This window comes from Schistocerca serialis, chromosome 4 (assembly GCF_023864345.2).
Source record: "Schistocerca serialis cubense isolate TAMUIC-IGC-003099 chromosome 4, iqSchSeri2.2, whole genome shotgun sequence".
Classification (NCBI taxonomy): domain Eukaryota; kingdom Metazoa; phylum Arthropoda; class Insecta; order Orthoptera; family Acrididae; genus Schistocerca; species Schistocerca serialis.
This window is the reverse complement of record NC_064641.1, coordinates 623108329-623128266: the sequence shown is the minus strand read 5'-3', so window position 1 is coordinate 623128266 and position 19938 is coordinate 623108329. Positions and strand designations below refer to the sequence as shown.

Sequence of the window (19938 nt, the reverse complement as noted above, 5' to 3'; positions counted from 1 at the left end):
CGTCTTCCTTGTGTTATTGCTAAATATATATATTTGGTGTCACATTCCAAATTTCCTTAAATCACTTCTCATGTAATTTACTGTTTGTTAAGTAATTGTAATTTGATGCTTGCTTAAGAAGGAAGCTGTCATTTTTCTATATTGTCTTAATGATGGCCACATGTTGGTTATATGTTAGCTATTTGATTAATGTGGTCTAAAATAAATTGTTAATTTATTTCTTGAATTGCTAGTTGTTGAGCTTAAGGAGTGACATAATAGAGGGCTTGACCTTCCATCCTAAGTGTACACCTCATCCCTACTTCCTAAGTTACATATGGGTTGTTATTATCCCTTGTAGCAATATTTCAGCCGACAATCTTTCAACGTCAGTCGCTTACAACGTGGAGTAAAGTGCTTTAAAAATCTTGCAGACGACTCACGTTGATAATGGCTGTAAGGTCATCAGCCCAAATATCAGCACAAGAGTTAGTAATATTTCAGATGCGTTCCAGGAAAATTTGGGAATCAAAAATGATTATGTTTGACAATGTTCCTAAGTGCATTACGTTTCCCGATGGGTCGCTATATGAGGGTGTGTCCAGAATCACTACTCAGTCTGAATCTACTCTCATCCGAGAAAAGTACGCTACCCTACTCGTCGTTGGTTCAGTCCCTAAGCTCTGGTCACCATCGCAAATTATTCCGACGACGTGCGGATGTCAACAGACGAGAAGGTACTGGTTGCCGGGTAAAAAGGCCACCCTTATGCAGTCGCTGTGTCGCTGTGGAGGGTGAGATTGCATGGCTTACAGTCATGGTCAGTGTGGTTACAAATGCACCTCCTGTTTGACGCGGGTCCCTTCTTGCGTGATGCACAATGTGGTGGTCATCTGCTGCTGTAGTTGACGGTGATGGGTCACACCTCTCCTTCGGGCAGCACGGCCACTGTTTCGGAACACTACCCACGCACGTCAAAGCTGTGAACAATTCGAAACATCTGGGCTACACTCGTTACATTTAGACTTTCTTTCTTTTTCCGATGATTCTTGCCCATGTAAAGTCGTTCAAATGTTGCCTCCGGGCCGTGTTGAAATGAGGAAAACCTCTACAGTGCACCGTAACTGCTCGCTTATTGACAGTTACCGTCCCTTCCGTCCCTTTGGCTGCATCGAGTTGCGGGGCCGCCCCGTTCGGAGCTATAGTCACGATGACCTCACCCCATATGGGGCCCAGCTCTTCGTCCGCGACTGACAATATGCTCCCGCACTTTAATTCATTTCCACCGATTAGTTAAATGTTATGGAACTTGATCCAACTCGTCCTTAACTTTTGCAAGGAAGTGTGTTTATTAACGTCTAAAACATAAACACCTTCGACAGGTAACTGTTACTCGGCGACGTGACAGGAACTAAATCTGGAACTCTCATTCGTGACTCGCCAAGAGAATGTATACAGTTGTAAAAGGATATTTTCTGTAAATAACTTGCGGTTATGGAGGACATCAGGTAACTTGGCCTGTAACTTTACAAGACTATTTTGTAGGAATCAAGGTAAAATAGACTTTCAGTTCGTCATTTTAAAAATTGCGTGAAATATTACTAATATTGACCTTATAGGTGCTGGATGATAATGTGTTGGATGATGATCACTTTGGCTTCAGGAAAGATAAAGGCACCAGAGAGACAATTCAGACGCTGTGGTTAATAATGGAAGCAAGACTAACGAAAAATGAAGACGCCTTCTTAGGATTTGTGGAACTGGATAAAGCGTCCGACAGCGTAAAATGTTGCAAGGCGTTCGAAATCCTGAGAAAAATGGGAAAAGCTATAGGGAGAGAAGGGTAATATACCATATGTTTAAGAGCCAAGAGGGAATAATATGAGTCGACAACCAAGAACGAAGTCCTCGCATTAAAAAAGGATGTAAGGCAGGGATGTAGTCTTTCACCTCTACTGCTCAATCTACACATCGAAGATGCAACGATGGAAATAAAATAAAGGGTCAAGAGTCGAATTAAAATTCAAGGTGAAAGTACGTCAATGATAAGATTCGCTGATGACATTGCTATCCTGAGTGAAAGTGAAGAAGATTTACGTGATCTGCTGAATGGAATGAACAGTCTTATGAGTACAGAGTATGCATTGAGAGTAAATCGAAGAAAGACGAACGTAATGATCTGTAGTATAAATGAGAACAACGATAAAACGTAACATCAAGACTGATGGTCAAGTTAATGAATTCTACTACCTAAGCAGCAAAATAACCAATGACAGACGGAGCAAGGAGGACATCAAAAGCAGCCTAGCACTGCCAAAAAGTCCATAGCTGGCCAAGAGAAATCTACTAATATCAAACATAGGCCTTAATTAAAAATACACAATTAAAAGCCAATAAGAAGTCAGTATAGGCAACGGTGCTCAGAATTTCCAGGGGGCTCGGTCTGCCCTTGAAATCCTAATGTTCGCTTAGGTGAAACAAGAAGTCGGCCCAACTATGCTCGATCCGCCGGCAACAAAACCAAGAGACAGTCAGGGACCCACCGACAAGACGACTTGCTAACCACCGACCAGTATACGAGAATTCCAAAGCCAAAACGTTACACACAGGGCCGCCCACATCCAAAATACATTAAGCTGTCAAAAACTACACACCACGTTGGACAGCGACAATAGGTGAGGAAAGGACACTGTCTGAATTTACGTCAGCGACCAGGACAGGTAACCAGAACACAAACGACCACAAGGCAGAAAATTCCGCTGATGCACTTGAATTTCCAACCGAAAAATATAGTTAATTCCACCACAGGGTGGCTAAATCTTCACCAACTCAAACACCCACTATCGCTCCCAGGAATACTGCCAACAGCGAACCACCAACCAATGGGACAACGTGAACAGACATGGTTTCGGTAATTAAATCACCACTCAACTTTCATGTCCTGGGTCGGTGAGCCACGAATCTTGTAGCAGTCAGAACAGCCCCCCTCATGCTCCGACACTAAACAGAGACCGCCAGCGGGCCCGGCTGACTGCGCTGCGCGGCGACTTGCTTGCTAACTGTTCCAACCGACCGACCGGCTGCACACTGCCAAGCCGGAACTATAAACACCAGACTAATGATGGTATACGGTGCAAACATCGATACACACCGCTACTGCCACGCGTAGGAAGAGCAAGGACCATAGCATAACCGCAATAACCGCGGGAAACCATGCAGAGTAACAGCGAAGTTTTAAAGCAATGCATAAGCCGGGGTCAGAACGGCTCAGCCACTAAGACCATTTCTGGCCTGGTTCAAATGGTTCCGAGCACTATGGGACTTAACATCTATGGTCATCAGTCCCCTAGAACTTAAAACTACTTAAACCTAACTAACCTATGGACATCACACAACACTCAGTCATCACGAGGCAGAGAAAATCCCTGACCCCGCCGGGAATCGAACCCGGGAACCCGGGCGCGGGAAGCGAGAACGTTACCGCACGACCACGAGCTTTCTGGTCTGCGTAGATGATGCCTCTGACCAAAAACTGATGAAAACAAACTCCTATCGGCCATTGATAAACCACCTGACGCCAAGGAATAACGGACTCTTTGTTTCCATCCATGATGAACTTTTCTGAACTGCCAATGAAGTTCACCGATGTAAAGCGACGATGAAGCCCGCGTATGAACTGATTCGCTGCTTGCAAGATATCAGGCTGCACATGTAACAACACTGAATCCGCGTCATTGGCTGGTACTGATGGTGATAACTTGCATTCCACTCGTTGCCATTGTTGTATACGATTGATGCATATGATGAGGCGTGGTAGAATACGAGGTGCGGCTAGAAAAAAACCGGACTGATGCTGGAAAAAACATTTATTTACAATTATTTACAATTTCATGTTATCTCCTTCAATGTACTCTCCACCTCGGTCTCTACACCGCTCCATACGAATACTACACTGTTCATAGCAATGCTGCAGATCATTTTCGGTAAGTCCATACATTACTTCCGTCGCTTTTTCTTTTACTGCTTCAACAGTCTCAAATCTAGTTCCTTTCAAAGCTGACTTGACTTTAGGGAAAAGAAAAAAGTCACAGGGGGCCAAATCAGGTGAGTAGGGTGGATGATCTAAGATGGTAATGTTGTGTTTTGCCAAAAACGTCTTCACTGACAACGCACTGTGAGCTGGGGCATTGTCTTGGTGAAGGATCCATGACTTTTTTCTCCACAATTCGTTCCGTTTTCTCCGTACTCGCTCACGTAGGGTAGCCAGGACGCTAATGTAGTAATGCTGATTCACTGTTTGTCCCTCTGGTACCCAATCAATGTGCACAATCCGTTTGATGTCAAAAAAAACAATCATCATTGCCTTGAATTTCGATTTTGACATTCGTGCTTTTTTTTGTCGTGGAGAACCAGGAGTTTTCCAATGCATCGATTGGCGTTTAGTTTCGGGATCGTAAGTAAAAAACCACGATTCATCGCAAGTAATAACATTTTGTAAGAAGGTGGGATCACTTTCAATGTTTTCCAGGATGTCAGAACAAATCATTCTTCGGCGTTCCTTCTGTTCAATTGTGAGACCCTTTGGAAACATTTTTGAACACACTTTGTTCATGTTGAAACTTTCATGAAGAATCTGCCTAACACTTTCCTTGTCAACTAATGTTAACTCAGACACTGCTCTGATTGTTAAACGGCGATCTTGTCGAACAAGTTTACCGATTTTTTCAATGTTTGCATCAGTTTTTGCTGACAATGGTCTGCCAGTGCGAGTGTCATCACTGGTGTCTTCGCGGCCATCTTTAAATCGTTTAAACCACTCAAACACTTGTGTTCGCGATAAACAATCATCGCCGTACACTTGTTGTAACATTACAAACGTTTCACTTGCAGATTTTCCTAGTTTGAAACAAAATTTGATGTTAACACGCTGATCTTTCTGTACACTCAACATTTTCCGACGCACAGACAAAACGTCAACTACTTAAAACAGACGCCACGGGCAGACTGAGTGCAGGAGGCAGATGAAACTCGGGCAGTAGGCGGAGCGAGAGTCACGTGACAGGCCACGCGACTTTCAGCATTATTGCATTCGTTTTATTGTTTCACCAGTACTAGTCCGGTTTTTTTCTAGCCACACCTCGTACACTGAGACGACAAAAGTCATGGGATATCGATATGCAGTTACAGAGACGGCGGTAGTATCACGCACACAAGGTATAAAAGGGCACTGAATTGGTGAAGCAGTTATTTGTGATTAGGTGTTCATGTGAAAAGGTTTGCGACGAGATTATGGCCACATGATTTTAATAACAGAATTTGAACGCGGAATGGCAGTTGGAGCTAGACGCATGGGATGTTCCATTTCAGAATTCGTTAGGCAATTTAATATTCGACGATCCACAATGCCTGGAGTGTGCCGACAATACCAAATTTTAAGGCATTACCTCTCATCTTGGACAACGAAATGGCCGACGGCCTTCACTTAATGACGGATAGCAGCGGCATTTTCGTAGAACTGTCAGTGCTAATAGACGAGCAACACTGCATAAAATAACCACAGAAATAAATGTGGAACGAACGAGGAACGTATCCGTGAGGACAGTGTAGCTGAATGTGGCGTTAATGGGCTGTGGCAGCAGACGACCGACGCGAGTGCCTTTGCTAACAGCACGACATCGCCTGCAGCGCCTCTCCTGGGCTCGTCACCACATTCGTTGTACTCAAGACGACTGGAAGAACGAGGCCTGGGAAGATGAGTACCGATTTCAGTTGGTAAGAGCTGACTATAGGGTTTGTGTGAGGCACAGACACCACGAATCTATGGACTGGAGTTGTCAACAAGGTACAATGTCAGCTGGTGGTAGCTCTGTAATGGTGTGGTCTGTGCTTACATGGAGTGGAGTGAGTCCTCTGGTTTAAACGAACCGATAATTGACTGGAAATGTTTATGTTCGGCTACTTGAAGCCCATTTGCAGCCATTCAAGGATGAATTTTTGATGGATGGCAATGCGCCGTGTCACAGTTGTTCGTGATTAGAACATTCTGGACAGTTCGAGTGAATGATTTGGCCACCTATTCACCTGACATGAATTCCATCGAACATTTATAGGACATAATCGAAAGGTCAGTTCGTGCAGAAAATCCTGTACCAGCAACACTTTCGCAGTTGTGGACTGCTACAGAGGTAGCGTTATTTCTGCAGGGGACTTCCAACGACTTGTTGAGTCCATGCCACGCCGAGTTGCTGCACTACACCGGAGAAAAGCAGGTCCGATACGGCGTTAGGAGGTATCCCATGACTTCTGTCACCTCAGTGTGGGGTGGTCGCCACTGACGGCACCTGAATCGTCTTCGCTGCTTTTGGTCCCGTCTCAGTGTAGGAATGCTGACCCGCGACTGCGTCGGAAGAGTGTAGTGAAATGGGAAATAACAGTTCGAAAAGCAAAGATCCCTTTCAAGTTGGCGTAATTCTTCTGTAGTATGACAGCAACAGCAAATGCCATAAAACTACATAGAAAGACTAACAGCACTTGCTACTGAAATTCGAGAGGCGACAGTAGCTGGTGCAGGCTCTTCTGGTAATAATGGTGATGTTCCTGTAGCTGAATATAAGTTTCGAATGAAAATTATACAAACACTGTCTATAGCATTATTTCTGTTGGCCGCATCTAAAAACATATATGTAATCGTTCGTTTATGTACGTTTGTTATTTTCATTGTGTACTGTATACAAAAAATTGTATGTAATGTCTAATACGTTTGAGTTCATGCACAAGTGGACCGTAATAAAAGTGTAAGTACAAGTTCTTTCCAAGTTTTGCCACTAATTTTGTATTAAGTTCGATCGCTAGTTAGAAATTACGCGATTTTTTGCGTGTTCAGTAACGACAGCAGAACAATGCAACTACTCACACATCGAAAACATAACGAATAAATGGCATAGTACTCAGGAAACGCAGTTGAAAATGGGAATCATTTTTCGAAACGTTTCGTGCAAAAAGAAAACTGTGACAGGTATCAGGAAAGTTATTTCATAAACAGTTTGTTCTTACAGTCGCAGGCTTTCACCGAACATTTTTAGTTGGTCAAATCAAAGACTATCCTTGTTAGATGACAGCGCTGTGTAATGGAACTCGGCAACTTCTTGTCTATAGTGAACAGAAACGCTCCTCTTCCTCCTAGTAAGATGACACTGTTTTAACTTATGATAAATTTTCCCTGCTTGTGACGAAATACTGCGTTCTATCTACAAGGGGATATTCATTCTGGTTTCATACATGACGTTAGCACGTTTTCAACAGACAATTTGCATCTGGGATGCGATACATCAATTAGTATGTCTTTTGGTATGTATCCGAATATACCTTTCAAAATGTTCTAGCACGTACTATTTTTCAGTTTTTAAAAGTTTTTTATTTTCCGTATCCAATATTTCGCTTTTTGCTGTTCTTCTGTTTTGATGTTTAATTGTTTGTTTTTGATTTGCAGAGGAGGGCTAGAAGATGTACAAATCGTCAGTAAATGGTTGGTGTGGTAATGCAGTGGTGTGAAAGAGATCCTCAGTGAGTGTTTCCTGTGAAAGATAGTGCAAACTTTTTGAGTTTAAAACTTACACTAAACAAAATGACAACTAGTAAATCTCGCTACTGTCTAAACCAACCCGACAACTTTTGTTATGTGTGTGGGAAATTCACTCCAAAAGCCCAAAGAAAACCAATCACTGATTTGGTTAAGGAGGCATATAAATTGTATTGCCTGCATAACCTGCGCGATAACCATAACCGAGTGATTCAAAGGAAAACGCCGAGCCATGTCATTCGTTATTCCGATGGTGTGCTGTGAGCCTAATGACCATTATTCAGATTGTTACTTCTGTCTAACAATTATTTCGGGACATTCAACCAAAACTAGACATAAAGTAAAGTATCGAAATGTATCTTCAGTGCATTTGCCCGTGCTCCATGCTGAGGGGTTGCCTGTTCCTGTCTGTAATTTGGAAGCCACGTGGCCAAACACCATGTCCAGAGAATCAGAAAGTATTGAACATATAGAAGAGTACTGCCTTCAATATCGTGAAACGTCGCCTCAACTCTTTAATCAAAAGGAAATGAACGATTTGGTTCGCGATCTAAAACTTTCGAAACAGTAAGCTGAGCTCTTGAGGTAGAGACTGCAACATGGGAACCTTATAGCTCCGGCGACAAAAATTTCCTGTTTCAGATCAAGAGGTGCTTCCTTCGCTCAATATTTCGATATGCAGAATTCAATGTGTGTATGTAGAGATGTCAATGGTCTGATGATGCAGCTAGGTGTACAACATAATCCACAGGAGTGGTGACTATTTATTGACTCCAGTAAACCCAGCTTGAAAACAGTACTACTGCATAATGACAATGCGTTCCCACCGGTACCTTTGGCTTCCGCAGAAGACATGAAAGAAACTTATGAAACCATGGTTTCGCTGCTAGAGGCAATCAAATATATGGATCATAAATGGCAGCTTTGCTGTGATTTAACGGAATATGACATAACTAAAACTAAAACTAAAAGTTTTTGCACTCCTTCTAGGTGTACAGGCTGGATTCACGAAATACTGCTGCTTTTTGTGCCCTTGGGTCACCCGTGACACCGAGAACCACTATACAGTCAAGGAATGGCCTATAAGAACGTCATAACGTCATATGTTCCTGGAAAAGTAAATGTGAACAATACCCCATTGGCTGAGACCGATAAAATCATTTTGCCTCCCCTTCACATCAAGTTGGGCCTTTCAAGAACTTTTTAAAAGCTCTGGATAAATAATGTGAGGCCTTCAGTCACTTAAAAGAAAAGTTTTCCAAATTAAGTGAGGCAAAGCTGAAAGAGGATATATTTGTTGGACCACAAATAAGAAAATAGCTGAAAGATCCAATCTTTGATACCAAACTTACAATCCAATTAGCTGCTTGGTCTTCTTTTAAAGCAATTGTGAAGGGCTTTTGGGTAACAGAAAAGACAAAAACTATGTTACCATTGCGAATGATCTGTTGGACAACTATAAGAACATGGGATGTAGAATGTCGCTTAAAATTCACTTTTTACATTCTCACCTTGATTTCTTCCCAGAAAATTTTAGAGCCGTAAACGATGAGCATGGTGGACGCTTTCACCAAGACATTCTTACCATGGAACACCGTTACCAAGGCCTTCGATGATGGGTGACTACTGCTGGGGTCTTGTTAGGAAGAGTGATGAAGCGGCAAACAAAAGAAGAGCTCCGTCGTCGCATTTTTCAAAAACCAAAGATGATTAAAGGTGAAAATATCTTCTGAACTAATTTGGACATTTAATTGGTATCATGCTCATATATACATACAAAATAGTAGTGATTTCAAAGTTCTGAATGTGTATTTTTGTTTAATTTAAATGTGTCAGTTTTCCCCATACCATTTCTTATTCTGCAGTGTACCTTGGAAATGTGACGTCATAGAGAAAAACTAATTTTACCAGTGTATTCAGCACCCCAAAATTAGGTTAATCCACCCTTTTACAAATCAGATGCAGAAAAAAGTTTAAATTTGTTAATTAGTGTTATTTATGTGATAGTCTGTGGGACTTCCTGGAAAACTGCCGAGAGTACAAGAAACACGTGTTTTATGTGAGTGCCTCCATCGACTCCCTCCGCATCAGAACAAGCAATGTGACCATGCAGTCGGGCTTATCGATCCCATAGCAGCGCCTCTGGAAACATTTTGTCGCCTTTTACAGCAGAAACATGTCTCCTATGTACAGGTTATGTGATTGATGTTGGTGTGTTGTTTTGAGCACCCCTGTTTCCATATTTAATACCAAACAACGTGTTGCTGATGTTTTGGCTTTTAGTTCGAAGACTAGTTTGGGGCAGCTCGCCTGTGGAAATCTCATCATCTGCTAATAACTACTGTAACCTACATCCATTTCAAACTGCTTACTGTATTCGTCTCTTGGTCTTCCCATGCAATTTCCTTCCGATACGAAACTAATGATTCCTTGATTTCTCAGAGTGTGTCCTATTGACTAGTTCCTTCTTTTGAAATCGCGCCACAAATTTCTTTTCTCCCCAGTTCTATTCAGTATCTTTCCGTTTAAATGATCTACTCATTTATTTGAAGCATTCTTCTGCAGCACCACATTTCAAAAAGTTTAGAACAACGTAATAATTATATACCTCGACTTATAAGCCGTTTTCTGTCATACAGTTTGCTCTCAAGCAAATATCTATTGAAATTTCGAGAGGTGAAGCAGCTGGAAGCAGAAACGTGACTATCAGGGGAAAGTCTCATGATTGAATATGAATGTCTGTCATTTAGTGTGACTCCGGAACTGATGTGGAGCTATTTCGTAACAACAACGTTTCCAAGGATAGCAACAGGTCTCTCGACAACTGCGTGTCGAGGCTGTACAGACCTCGCTCAAAATACGTACATATCGAAGCTGTTCACCCTACAGTGTGTCTGCATCAGTGAGACAGAAACGTCCAGAAAACATCTCAGAAGACAAACATTACCCAGTCACCGCAACTGCGTTGTGGTGGATGAGAGCGAGAGACCTTGATGGAGGTAGACGGAGAAAATTCAAAGCGGGATTGGTTCGTGCCGCAACGTTCTATGCCGGAAAATATAGTATCTATAAATAAAGGATGCTAGGATCTTAACACTTCACCTATGTCAACAACATTGGAAACATGGCAAAAAAAAGGAAAAAACAGACGGAAAGCTGGTGGATAAGGCAATCAGCTGTGGCTATGTTTTAAGGAAGCATTAGGATAAAGTGATTTAGTGAGCCCAAGAGAAATCTAAATTAGGATCGTAAGATAAAGATTTGTACCTCGGTTTGTCCGAACGTAGTGCAGAGGAACTATCTTGCAGCTTAATGTGCTTGCGCCATCTCCCCACTTAACACGTTAATACACAGGATAACTTCTAATTTTCCATAACTATTTATAGATGTCGATACGACATAATACAAATATTGATAACCAGCTAAGACAACCAAAAATCGAATTTTGTACACTCGGTCCGATATCAACAGCACAATAGTTATACAGGATGATTATAATTAAAGTTAAACTTTAAAACCGCGGTAGAAATGACACCACTGGTCAGAATGACGTCAAATTGCAAAGGAATATTATCGGAGAAGGGGGAAAACGTATAGCAGATGAAAAATAAATAATTACAAGATGTAGCATCAGATGGCGCTGTAAGCACAATAATTTAATAGTGGTCGACTACAAATGACAAATAAATCGTACAACAATGCCTAAGGTTTACGTCTGATAGCCGGCCGAAGTGGCCGTGCGGTTAAAGGCGCTGCAGTCTGGAACCGCAAGACTGCTACGGTCGCAGGTTCGAATCCTGCCTCGGGCATGGATGTTTGTGATGTCCTTAGGTTAGTTAGGTTTAACTAGTTCTAAGTTCTAGGGGACTAATGACCTCAGCAATTGAGTCCCATAGTGTTCAGAGCCATTGTTTTTTTGTACGTCTGACGTTAAAATCGGATTATTAATTTCTGTGGGACTGGCGCAAAAGATGTTCAATATGCTGTCCACCGTTTTCTGCAATAAGTTGAAGTGGAGAAACAGCATGTTCCACAACTGATCAAAGTCTTTCCGGGATCACGTTCAGAATGTTGTGCAATGCGTGTCTTCAATGCAGGTAAGTTTGCAGTCGGAAGACTGGACACAACATCCATCAGATAGCCCCACAGCCAGAAGTCACACCGATTAAGATCGTGGTTGCGCAAAAGACCCTCATAGCGCTTACCAGTGACGGTACAGGTAAATAGGACCGGAAGCTCCCGTCTCTTCCAAAAAATATGATAAATAATGCCGTAAGCCCGCACCACACAGTGGTCTTTTCAGGATGAAGTGGGACAGGTTGATTTGCGTGTGGATTTTCCGTTGCCCATAGTCGACAATTCTGTGTATCGTCATATCCTGTCAGATGGAAGTGGGCTTCGTCTGTCCACAAAATCGTCCACGGCCTATCATTGTCCACCTCCATGCGAGCAAGAAATTCTAAAGCAAAGGTGTCTCTTTGTGGCAGGTCAACAGGAAGCAACTCGTGCACATGGGTAATTTTGAATGGATAGCAAAGAAGGATGTTCCGCGGGATTTTACGCACCGTGTTCACGGATATGTCCAGTGTTCGGGCAGTTCTCTGTGCACTACACGTTTGCACACCACCACTTGTCTCCTCCTGCATTGCTGTGGCCACTGCTTCCACTGATGTTGAATCAATTCCTCCTCTTCATCTACCACGTTGCACACCAAAAGAACCCGTGTTTTCGAATTTCCGAATCATTTTCTCCAGACCCACGACAGTCATCGACCAACGCCTTTTTTCAAACTCTTCAGTGTCCGTAACTTCTGCAGAGCGACGAGTGCTCAGTCATCATTCTTGTAATACAGCTTTACGAGCAGAGCGCGATCCTGCATTGAGACAGTCATAGCGAACGTCGCAGACGCGGGAGGAGGAAAAGCCATGTACCCGGCGCATTTATACCAACTACAGTGGGTCGTGTGGATGATGAGTGTTTTCATTTAAGTATTCTGACACATCTGTTGATCAATTTTGATATTTTTCTCCTCTGCCATACGTCTTCTCCCTTCTCCGATAATATTCCGTTGCAATTTGACGTCAATCTCACCAGTGGTGTTATTTCTACAGTGTTTTGAAATTTTACTTTAATTATAATCACCCTGTACATCTGCGAGCAACTCAGAGGCGTCTAGCTAATAGAGTGTAGCAGTACGTTTAGCACTAATGATGACGACGCCCTCTCTCATTGACCTCACGAGACACTTAAAGCATCGAGAAGTCATTCTGACCCATGACAGCTCAGCCGTCATCCACAACTCGTTGAACTTTGTTATAGGCGAGCACAAGGTAGGCACATGTAGCTGTATGGTGTCCCATATGCCAGATGTGTTCAATAGGAGTAATGTGAAGTGACCTGATGATTCAAGGCTGATAAACCGGAATCGATGTGATGTTGCATTTTTTTGCTAAAATAAAGGATCACTGTGAGGTGTTGCAGGTGAAGAAACGGATGAACATCGTTCGCCAGGGAGAGACGTAACTGAGGAATAAGCAGCACCATTTCGTCCGCCGTAAACGTCCTCAACTTAATAATTCCTCCATCACCTGCCCCTGCACGGTTCCCAGTCGGCGAGCGAGTGGCACCGAGTCATGTAGTTAACGATGTACTTATACCATAGCATCGGCGTGAATCAAGAATGTATAGTGAGGAGGGAATGCGTATGGATCTGAGATTTCTGTACCTTACACGGAGACGGTGGTTCTAGGTAATCTGCCTGTTCTTCGCCCATCCAGCATTTGGTGTTCAAGTGGTACTTAAGCTTTTCAAAGTTTCGATTTCACGGCGTGTGCTGAAGTTAAGTAATAAATGCCGTTACACGGCAAAACACTACAAATGTTTGTATTTTTTCTATCTGTTTCATGTTCAACGTGAAGCCTTGGCATCAGCGAATGGATATTCTATCGTGGTTTACAAACGTTGTGATAATGAATCAAATTATTGCCAATGCGACAGCCATTCCTCACGAGAAGATGCCTCTCATCGTTATTAAAGTTGCAAAAAGGGAAGAATGAGATAAACGTCCATGTAACGATGTATGAGTTCGTCATCAACCTCTTTGGCTTGGAGTGATAGTTAATTAATACAACATTTTTAATACGCGGTAGTATTATGTACATAGCGAATGTACGTTGAAATCATCGCGATTTATGGGAGATGTGGTTCTTAATAACGTGTGTGTCCACCACGGTTGTTATCCATAAAAATTAAGCCAGAGGTGGTAGCACACCTGAGAAGACCCAAACTGGGCAGGAGTATAGTGTTGACCGGTGATCGTAACGTGTCCGAAGAGCTGAAGGTCAGTTCCTCCAACATTGTGCCTTCGCACACCGTAGCTCCTGGAGCACGAAAACGATCATGCTCCTCAATGTTCATGGGTGCGTTATATGTTTCCACCTCTCGCCGTATGTGGATACGTACAGCATTGTCCAACATGATCGTTTCGGCGATCCAGGTGTTATGGTGTGGAGAGATATAACTTTGCATAGCTGTGCTGACCTTCATATTTTTAAACACTTTACTAACCGGTCAACGTCGCTGTGATACTGTACTCCTTCCCCATGTGCGTTTTTTTCATTGGTGTCTTCGGCCTGACCTTGTTTTCAAGATTTAATGTGTATAGACTGAAGCATCAATTAACTACTTATACCGAGGGTGGGGTCGAACTCGGGTGTCTTGATTACTAGACAGGACTGCTATCCACTAAGCCACCCTAACAAAGCGTTTCACAGAAGGTGGCGTAGTGGCTAAAGCACCATCCGAATAAGTAGGAGATGCGGCTTCGGCTCTCAGGCTTAGTACATTTTTTCGCTCGTCAGTTCAGGCTATATACATAAAATCACATCTGCATGAGACCAGTAAAACCTCTAATTTGTGTCATTTCACTCGTTTTTATGGATAACAATGTGCGACCACATCGAACTGCTCTGGTGGAAGAGCTCTTGGAATGAGAGAAGTTTCGACGATAGGACTGGAGTGTCCATTCCCCTGACTTAAATCTCATCGAGCAAATGTGAACGCAGTATTGCAGTACGTCCGTGTGTGCCAACGACCATCCAACAGTTGTCAAATGGTTCAAATGGCTCTGAGCACTATGCGACTTAACTTGTTTGGTCATCAGTCCCCTAGAACTTAGAACTACTTGAACCTAACTAACCTAAGGACATCATACACATCCATGCCCGAGGCAGGATTCGAACCTACGACCGTAGCGGTCGCGCGGTTCCAGACTGTAGCGCCTAGAACCACATGGCCACTGCGGCAAGCCAACAGTTGTCAAATACGCTGTTGGAGTAATGGAACGCCCTACAACAAGGACGCCTTAGCAAACTTGTGGGCAATATTAGAGCAGGTTGCAGAGCATGCATTAGCCTTAGTGCTGATCACATATTTATTAAGAGCCATGTCGCGTCTTTTGTAATGTCATGAATCTCTGTGACTTCAGTGTAAATACTGTGTTTGAACAAAAGAGTCATTTCTGTTCGTGTCGTTGCGTATTTCCCTTACCTCCTGTACTATACGTACAAGTTATTTATATGTATGACTGAAGTTTCATCCAACTATTTTACTTGCCAGTTACACAACAGGCGAAAGTGAAGTTTTGCACACCAGTGAATTAATATAAGAAGGTATTTCTGGTCTTACAAATTTACAATGCCTTCAGTTTATAGATTTTAATGTGTTTGATTCGTTGATCTACTAGGGAATAGGGAAATAGTAGGAAGGACTGGACCCCTTTTGTTATCACTCGTTTTATTTAACAATCATGTAAACAAATTGCTTTAAAACAACAATATCTTAATCTGCTACCAATATCTTTTATGAAACAAGGTCTATCTCATACATGAGAAAATTTTAAAACCACTAACAATTATGCGCCTGACGGCTTAAAATTAATTCACAATTGTATGTTGCTCTTCAGACAAACTTTAATAAATATAATAAATTCCAGAGTAAACATAATTAGCACCATAACTAATTAGCGACGAGTGACGCCAGGTCGCTCGGAGGCGGCACGAAAACTTAACTTGGAGAAGCCAAGGCAGAAGGCGGAAGCCAGCAGTTCGTACAAGACCCACTTCTCGAGCTTCGACCCGGAGTCACCTCCCACTACCCAGGGTTTCACAGCCCCGGTTCCCCGTAAGTGGTAATGTAGCGCTTACTCCAAAACACCAGCCAGCCAGCTGTAACATTTAACAAGCGCACAGAACAGGCCCGCAGGGACAATGTAAACAACCACCAAAAGATATTAAATAACTGGTTAAATTATTCACTAATTAATTGGCACACTGCCTTCTTTAAAATCAAGTACTTTATGTTTCGATTAACATTTATAAACATTTCTCCTCCGGAATGATGACCATGCAGACACAGCTAATCATCTTTCAAATATAAATACGCTTTACAACATGTCCTATCACTTACCTGACAGATGAAAACACAAAATCAGTTTTAACAAATATGTGCATCTATTTAACCGCGTGACTGCTACGGTCGCAGGTTCGAATCCTGCCTCGGGCATGGATGTGTGTGATGTCCTTAGGTTAGGTTTAAGTAGTTCTAAGTTCTAGGGGGACTGATGACCACAGATGTTAAGTCCCATAGTGCTCAGAGCCATTTGAACCATTTGTGCATCTACTTAAAATGAAAAATACTGAATCTTGGATTAATTGTGTCAATACAATGAAGCACACACATCTGATAGCAAAAAAAGAATTACAGCCCATGACTGCCGGTCGTTGTGGCCGAACGGTTCTAGGCGCTACAGTCCGGAACCGCGCTGCTGCTACGGTCGCAGGTTCGAATCCTGCCTCGGGCATGGATGTGTGTGATGTCCTTAGGTTAGTTAGATGTAAGTAGTTCTAAGTCTAGGGGACTGATGACCTCAGATGTTAAGTCGCATAGTGCTTCGAGGCATTTGAACCATCTGAACAGCCCATGATTGTCGACGACGACCCTGTCGACAAACACGTTGTATCTCTTGGCAGCTGACTCTCCAGAATTCGGTTACAGATACATATACCCCTGAAAAGCGGCACGTCGAAAGCCCAGCGACTACACGACCTCAGAGGCTGGATGTCCCACACACTGTGTGCTGGCGGTGGTTTGCCTGCCATTACACCGTAAAGTCACATTAATGTGACCACCTGTCCAAATTCCGAATGAACAGCTTTTGCAGCGCGGACCACTGCGGCACGTGCAGGAAGAGAGTCGATGAGGTTCTGCAAAATATCAGCAGGGGTGTAGAACCATGCCGACTCCAATGAGGATCTACGGCACTAACAGGCCGATCAAGGCGGTCCGACAGATTCTCCATTGGATTTAAATCCGAGGAGACTGGTGACCAAGGCAGTGCGATAAACTCATCCTGGTGTTATTCGAAGATCACCACGAGTCGTGTGACACGTTACATTGTCCTGGATTCCATCGTGCCGAGAAAAAAATGAACTGTATGTGGGAGTGGACATGATCTCCGAGGATAGATGCATATGTGTTGAGCCATTGTGCCTATCACATGAAGGCACAATGGATCAACACAACAGAATGCTACGAAAACACTTCGCTCACCATAACACTTCCTCCTACAGCCTGGACCCTTCCGACGATTGTTGTAGGGTGTTAGCTTTCAGAAGTTTTGTGCTGTACACGCTAACGGCAGTTTGTCCGATGAACATAGAAAGTGATTCACTTGAACACGCCACCTGTCGCCACATAGCGTACGTCAATTTGCGGTACTGGCGTGCAAATTACAGCCTTCGGTGCTGATGAACAGTAGTCATCATGAGTGGGTGATCCAGGCGCCTGCTTTGGAGATCCATACGCAGCAACGTTTGCTAAACGGTCGTTGAGGAGAGAGAGTTCGTAGCCTCTTGGTTCATCTGTGCGATCAGCTGCTCAACAGCTACACATCTATTCGCCCATACACATCTCCACGACCGTTGTTCACCCGTGTCATATATGGCCCGTGTTGTACAGCATTAGCCTTGGTACCAATTTAGGATTGCACCGTTTTGCCTTGCACGTTATACTATAACCATGGCCGCACGCGAGCAGTTTACAGACGTAGCCGTTTCGGAAAAGCTTCCATCCTTGGCCCGAAAGTCAATGATTCCTTTTGACGTCAGATAAATCACTCCGTTTTCGCATTACGACAACTGCAGTGTCTACCGCGTACCCATGATAAGCACTATATACTGTGGGTGGAGTGATGACGTCACAGTTTCGTGGCATTTCAAACTAATCCATATCCACAACCATTATTTTTTTAAGGACGTTGTTATGGTACTACCTCGGCTGTTGCTTAATTTAAGCTTTTTAGTTTATTTCATTTCACACAGTTTGCCAATTTGGGGTCTTAGAGTCCATTCTCGAGTGCTATAGGTGCCATCAACATACCGTAATATATATATATATATATATATATATATATATATATATATATATATATATATAGGGTGTTACAAAAAGGTACGTCCAACTTTCAGGAAACATTCCTCACACACAAATAAAGAAAAGATGTTATGTGGACATGTGTCCGGAAATGCTTAGTTTCCATGTTAGAGCTCATTTTAGTTTCGTCGGTATGTATTGTACTTCCTCGATTCACCGCCATAATTTCATACGGGATACTCTACCTGTGCTACTAGAACATGTGCCTTTACAAGTACGACACAACATGTGGTTCATGCACGATGGAGCTCCTGCACATTTCAGTCGAAGTGTTCGTACGCTTCTCAACAACAGATTCGGTGACCGATGGATTGGTAGAGGCGGACCAATTCCATGGCCTCCACGCTCTCCTGACCTCAACCCTCCTGTCTTTCATTTATGGGGGAATTTGAAAGCTCTTATCTACGCAACCCCGGCACCAAATGTGGAGAGTCTTCGTGCTCGTATTGTGGACGGCTGTGATACAATACCGCAGTCTCCAGGGCTGCATCAGCACATCAGGGATTCCATGCGACGGAGGATGGATGCATGTATCCTCGCTAACGGAGGACATTTTGAACATTTCCTGTAACAAAGTGTTTGAAGTCACGCTGGTACGTTCTGTTGCTGTATGTTTCCATTCTATGATTAATGTGATCTGAAGAGAAGTAAGCGTTTCCGGACACATGTCCACATAACATATTTTCTTTCTTTGTGTGTGAGGAATGTTTCCTGAAAGTTTGACCGTACCTTTTTGTAACACCCTATATATATATATATATATATATATATATATATATATATATATATATATATATATATATATATAGATTTTAGGGGCTTTCCACTCTCGTTTAGGCAAATGCTGAGCTGGTTCCCAGTATCCACCTCAGAAAAATACCATACACAGTTAAAGTACGATAATGAGGATGATGATGATGAAGTCCCATACTCCTTGACAGAGTGTAGGGGACGATGCGAGAGACCCGCACCGCTCTACTAGGCAAGGTACTAGCGGAGGTGGTTTGCCATTGCCTTCCTCCGACCGTAATGGGGATGAATGATGATGAAGATGACACATAGAAAAATCTTACATTATTCAAACACAGATGGCAAATTCGACTTCGTTCGCGTAAACTCACGTCCGCCCTCACCGTATAAATAAGAATGAGGTTCCGAAACATGAAAAGCAATGGACACCATACGACAATACAAAGGATAAGGTAAAGACTGATACTCGGAAAGAGATTCGACATTCACTATTTGGCGCCTTGTCTCTAACCTGCTGAGCCGGTCGGTGTGGCCGTGCGGTTCTAAGCGCGTCAGTTTGGAACCGCGTGACCGCTACGGTCGCAGTTCGAATCCTGCCTCGGGCATGGGTGTGTGATGTCCTTAGGTTAGTTAGGTTTAAGTAGTTCTAAGTTCTAGGGGACTGATGACCTCTGTAGTTAAGTCCCATAGTGCTCAGAGCCATTTGAACCATTTTTTTAACCTGCTGATATTATCAGAAAGAGTTGGTCAGGGCAGTAATGTTGAAGTTGTAGGTAAAAGATGGCCAAAGTGAGATATTTTTGTATTATTTGACAACAGACTGAACAACCGATGCTCATCCATAGGGACACGAGGTGTCAATCCCATTAGCACATCACGCCAATAAGGATCTGCGTAAGGTAAAAGTGACTTTAGAATCGTGTCTCCGCAGTGTCGGACTATACACCTCAAAATTATATATGTGTTTATTAGCAGAGCGGAAAACGGTGATTTGTCAGTGAATTCAAATTCCTTACATACCAACCAACCTCCATAAATATTCTCAACAGGTGCACGAGAGTAAGGTGCAGGTATTGTTCAGAAAACTATCCGTCAAGGGGCGAAAGGTCTCAGTTTTACGACCGCACTGCCAACCAAAC

General features: G+C 43.0%; 1 protein-coding gene across 1 annotated transcript in view; it reads right to left on the bottom strand.

Moving 5' to 3' along the window:
- Positions 1-19938, bottom strand: part of LOC126474644 (uncharacterized) — a 186717-nt gene that overhangs the window by 106258 nt on the left and 60521 nt on the right. The gene's annotated exons all lie outside the window — the stretch shown is intronic.